Source organism: Physeter macrocephalus, chromosome 9, assembly GCF_002837175.3.
Source record: "Physeter macrocephalus isolate SW-GA chromosome 9, ASM283717v5, whole genome shotgun sequence".
Classification (NCBI taxonomy): domain Eukaryota; kingdom Metazoa; phylum Chordata; class Mammalia; order Artiodactyla; family Physeteridae; genus Physeter; species Physeter macrocephalus.
In genome coordinates this window covers 55,589,354-55,595,353 of record NC_041222.1, presented here as the reverse complement: position 1 = coordinate 55,595,353, position 6,000 = coordinate 55,589,354, and positions in this window count along the sequence as shown.

The window sequence follows — 6,000 nt, the reverse complement described above, 5'->3', positions numbered from 1 at the left end:
TTGGCATTCAAGGTTCTACTCTCTGAATTTCATTTACCTAAAGGTCCTTTATTCCATTCAGTAAAACTTACAGGTTTACCTTGCTTTGGAAAATTAAATGAGATAATTGTATTTAAAGCATTAATACCATGCACATGATAAGCTGTCAAGAAATGGTAAGAGTTATTGTAGTATTATATCCTGGAAGACATAGATTAATGTAAATTCAGTAGCTTTCTTTAAATAGACTTCCATTTTCATTTTTGTATTACCATGTCTTTTTCTTCTGAAGTTGGATGCAAATCAACTTATACCAAAATTTCAGATGTTTTGCATACAATCTTCATGCTGTTTCCCATATCCTCATATAACTTCTACTATTAATTACTAAATATCTTTAAAGTAGACTCCTGTTTAACTTAAATGTGCTTTAAAAAGGAGTTATATCTCATTACTTCAAGTGGAAAACCAATATCATTTGCCATACATTTAGGGTAATTATGAGCAAAAGTGATGTTGTTGAATTCTATCAAAATACAGTTACCTACCGAGGATCAGAACTTGAGGTCTGCTCTCTTTGTCAGAAAGGGAGAGTTGCAAATACTAGAATGGTGTTAATGATTCAATAGAGACTCTTCTGGACTTAAAAGAACTGAAAGAATATACCTTTTTAATGATGTGATTTAGTATTTTCTAGTGCCTTATCAGTGAGCCCTACAAAAGTGATCTCACAATATACTCTATCTTTGGAAGAAACTATTGTACCAAAAGCAGAAAGGTTTTGTTTGTAGACTCCTTTTTTAAAAAGTAAAAGCAAGCCAGTCAATTCCTGTTTTAAGAGTATTCTGAGCTAATGAGGTTATTTAAGATTTTGTTTATAAGACTTTCACTAAAATCAGAATTGGGTCATCACCTCTAATGCTTTAGTTTTGGCAGTCTGAGTTTGAAATAAAGGACAAATGACATAAATTAATGGAGTAAAATTAATGTTGTGGTAATATTAAATAAAGCTAATGTCTCCTGCACCTGGACGGTGATGCAGATGGCAGGCATACCTAATTATGCACCCTGCTGCCTTTAAGTGTACTGATAAAAATCTCTCAACTGAGTATAAAATATGTTCATTCACTGGCTCCAGACACATTTGAGTAAGGCAACACAATACATAAGAAACATAGCCTAACATACTTATTTTTTGAGGAAAACATGCAATTCTGTAAGTTAAATGATTAACTACTTACCTGATTTTTAAAATAAGTCACTATTAGAGTCATGGTCTTTGTCCTTTCTGTGAATATTAAAATATGTGTCAGTCCCATTTAGGGAAAGATTTTTCTCAAGCCAGCAAGGGAGTATTTTAAGTTGACATTTTTACTTACTGTGCATTAGTTAAGAAGAGAAATTTACTAATAGAATCCTAAATAAGTTGATTTGACTTCTTACTGTAGGTACAAATTAGATTGGCCAATTATCACTCAGATATTTATCAACTTGTTCAATTCTTTAAGAAGTAGCTGCTCTATAGCACTGACATATATACACTACCAAATGTAAAATAGCTAGTGGGAAGCAGCCGCATAGCACAGGGAGATCAGCTCGGTGCTTTGTGACCACCTAGAGGGGTGGGATAGAGAGGGTGGGAGGGAGAGGCAAGAGGGAGGGGATATGGGGATATTTGTATACACATAGCTGATTCACTTTGTTATACAGCAGAAGCTAATACAACATTGTAAAGCAATTACACTCCAATAAAGATGTTAGAATGTTAACATATGAAAAATCCTAAAAAAAAAAAAAAAAGTTACATGCACCCCAATGTTCAAAAAAAAAAGGAGCTACTCTAGAAAAGAGGCCAGTGTAATAATTTTGCATATAGATAATGTATTTTACTACAGCTATTTCAGAGATGTCACTGAACTTTGTAAAACTATGTATTTTCATTTAAGGAATGTGAATTCTCATAACTTCATTTTGTTGCAGTTGGATACCTATGCAGTTAAAAGTACAACCAGCAACTTCCAGTTTTAGCTTCAGAATGATTTTTAAAATGCTTTTATGATATTTGTTATGCACACCCATTATTTTTCTTATAATTAGATGTATATTTATAGCTTACATTTTAAAAATAAAAAGGATAAGTAAAATACTCTTTTTCAGATACAGTTTTCATCACAATAGGAGATCTGGTGCCAGGTGTTCATTTTATGATAGAGAATGCTGGCTCACTTTATTTATTTATTTATTTTTTTTTTTTTTTCGGTACGCGGGCCTCTCACTGTTGTGGCCTCTCCCGTTGCGGAGCACAGGCTCCGGACGCGCAGGCTCAGCGGTCATGGCTCACGGGCCCAGCCGCTCCGCGGCATGTGGGATCTTCCCGGACCGGGGCACGAACCCGTGTCCCCCTGCATCGGCAGGCGGATTCTCAACCACTGCGCCACCAGGGAAGCCCCTGCTGGCTCACTTTAAAGAAAAAAAATTTAAGGCTAGGAAGCATATGATTTCTTAATCTTTTACTCTTTAATCTTAGGGTTAATAAATAAAGGAATTATACATTTTAAAATATACATTTATAATTTTCTTGCTATTTGGATAACTAAAACTATGGGAATTAGGTTCAACCCATTCATCTGCATTTATTTGTAAGTACCTGACTATTCTTCTATTCAGTAGTTGATTTTTTTTTCTAAAGCTTTTCCTTTCTGTACATTACAGGTATTGTAATGAAGTCATCAATGTCTCAGTACCTACTTTGACTGCCTTGAATGAATGTAAGTCAGAGCTGATAAATGTCTTAACACTGAAGGAGCTCTAGATTTCTCTGAAATGCAGTGTAAAGAGCATGGGCCTCTGGGTCTCAAGGCCCTGGGTTCATATCCTGGCTTGGTCCCTGACTGAAAGGCAGCTGACCTCTCTGAGCCTCTGCCTCCTTGACTGTAAAAAAGGAATAATAGCATCTTTTTCACAGCTCTATTAGTGTCAAAAGAGATGAAGTGTCTGTGCGTGGTGGCCCTTGGTAAATGATAGAAATATTGTTAATATTTCTAAAATCAGTGTAACTTCAGGGCTGCAATGATATCTCTAGTGGAATCGTGGGGATCATCTGGAGCAGAGTGTGCTGTCACTATTAATTTATATCCCAACTTTAAACATAAACTTGGGAAGTGTCCTCTTAGTTTCTCATTCTAGAGACGTCCTCATAACTTCTGCTAGAATGGAAAGCAAAATCAAAAATGATTCCAGGAAAACTGAGAATGGCACAGTCTCATTGGTTGGTGAAGCAAATGTGTCACTCCTTAATATTTGAAATAAGATATTTTGGGGATGGGAGTTATTTAAACCTAGTGAGAGGTTTTATCATCAAGCGATGATATGCAAGTGAGCCCCGTCGCTTGCATAATAAGCCAAGTTTCTCGTTTTGAAAAGTAATTGGGAAGTTGTACAATATCCATCACTCTATAATCTCTCCTCCCCAGTCCTCTATGTTCAATTAATTAGGATAAATAAATTTTATTTTCATCTTCCTTTTTAGGTACAATCTCTTTTCAGAAGGGAGGGAATGAAGAAATGAGCTTAGTAGACTAAACAGTCTTCCAGAAGGAAGTTGGTGAGATCAGACTCTCTGTCAGGTCCTCCTTTCTTCCACATTAGGTATTATTTCTCAAGTGATTGATGCTAAATAAGTTGGGGAAATGTAAGGTGGAAATTGTATGCACACTAGTGGTTAAATTTTGGGGTTTTTTCCCCCTAAGGATTTAAGGAAAGGGAATTAGCTTTTAAAGAGGACTTCTCCCAAGTGATAATCACGTTTGTCTATAAAATAAGCTTCAAGTTCTTTGAAGACCTGGCTCTGACAGTTCATACTGTTAAAGATATAGGTGAGGGTTGAGAGAATGGAAGCTTCTATATGGGATCCTGCAGCATGCTTTTCTTTGGGTGCAGTGAAGGGTGATATTTTTCTGTACTGGAGAGCAGATGACTAGTAAATGTAAACCTAATTTCTAGGTTTGGACATTGGGTGAAGTAAAGTTATAAAGCATTCTCAATCCCCACTTGTTAATAAAATAGTTTATGGGTATTTATAACATAAATCACACTTTTAAATTACCTAAATATTGGAAGCCAGTGAAGAGCCAAGAATCACCTTAAACCTTTGTAAAGCATTGAGATCCCAAAGAGTATATGTGTCTGTAACCACCTGTGCAGAAGTGATCATTTGCAGGTAGATGAACTCCTGTGAAAGCTGGGATGGGAAGTCCTAAAGTGTGAAAAGCTTTGGTAAGTTTTCCTTTATGACCATGGATCATATTTTTTTTTTTTTGATACTTGCGATGGTGTTCCTACTTAGAAAACTTATCTGTTTTTCAACTTTCAAGTGAAAACAAGAAACAGTTATTAAAATACCTTAACTTTCTATATGGGGATTCTGAATACAAGAGAGAATAGAAATTTAGTTACTAAAGAATTTGAATGGGACTGTGGAAAATGTTCCCTACTTGAAGGAGAAAAAAATGGGATTAGAGCCATAAATCTTTACTTTACTAAGCCCAGATACTTAGTTTTGCCAAATATATTTCTTAATGGAGATAATATCGTCCATCTAGGTTTTTTAAAGTTGAGATATGTAATGGATATGAAAGTTTTTAAAGTTTCAAAGCATAGATCATTGTTATTGTATATTAGCTAAACCACACATTTATGGATTTTTTTATTAAAAGTTCTCAAATTGATCAATACTGTCTAAATATATATTCTGTAATTTTCCTGTTACATAGTTCTAGAAATGAAATATCCCTACTCCTACAATGCTTTATTAATGAAGGACATATATACCACTCTTTTCCAAAAGTGTGAGGTGGTGTATGTTTTTTAGATTTTGTGTTATGTAATTTTTAAAAAATATTAACGATAACTCCATTAAAGAACAAACCCAACACTCATTCCCAAGCATGATCTTTCCACCCTTTTTATCATTACTGTGTCTTGGACATACCTATTTTATAGCAGATAGTTGTACCATGTTGCTTTATTTTGTGTACCTTATGGGCTCTGTTATTCTACTGAAAATAATGTTAGCTCAGGAGTTTTGGTCAACAGTGTGGAGAGGGGTGAGGGAGGAAAAGAAGGAAGGGAGGAAGAAGGAAAAAAGTTAGTTTAGAGAAAGGGAGAAGATCATTAGCCCCAAGCCTATTCTGATAAGATTTCTACTATTGGATATGAAAGTTAAATATGGACTTCTTCAGAGTCAATGGAAAACAAAAGGGCAGGGTAAATTATAATTATACTCCAGAGACAAAAAGCGGAATTTACAAAATCTCACATATTGCATGTAAATACTGAGACCTTCGTAAGTGTTCAGTAACTGAATAAATGAATGATAGAATCATTTTGGGACAGACTTGGACAGATCAAGGAAGAAGAAACCAAAAATATTGCCAGTGGGGCCAATGCTAGTTTGCATTTTCTGCAACTTTTGTCTCTTTTCCTTCTTTTCAAACTTTTTGTTTAACTTTGAGGAGACTAAGAGAATGGTGGTAAGTCATGGATATTTTTCACTTTCTGAGGAAGTAGGAAAAGTGTACAAGGTCTCAAGGGGTTGAAGGGTGAATGCAGCTGCTGTTTGTTTCTGCGGACATCCCCAAAACTTAGGGCCAGTGGATGGTTTCCATGGGAACGCTTGGTAACTAGGTAGATGCTGGCAGAACGGTTTTAACCTTTCTGGAATGTAATTGAAGAAAGGTTACTTCTTACTCAGTTGAAGTTACTCCCCAAGATAGTCTTTATTATAAAAAAGAAAATATGTGTATCTTATTTAATCAAACCCACTTTCCACAACGTTGAAGTGCAGCAAGTTGAGTGCAGCATCTACTGGACAAACAATAAATCTTCATAAATATTAGTACTAAGGCCTTGTTTATCTCCTTGACTTCCACCTTAGGTAATACTAATGATAATGAGAATAGTCCATTCCAATGGTACCACTTGATATCATGCAAAGAAAAGAATATTTCCTCTGCCCTTTAG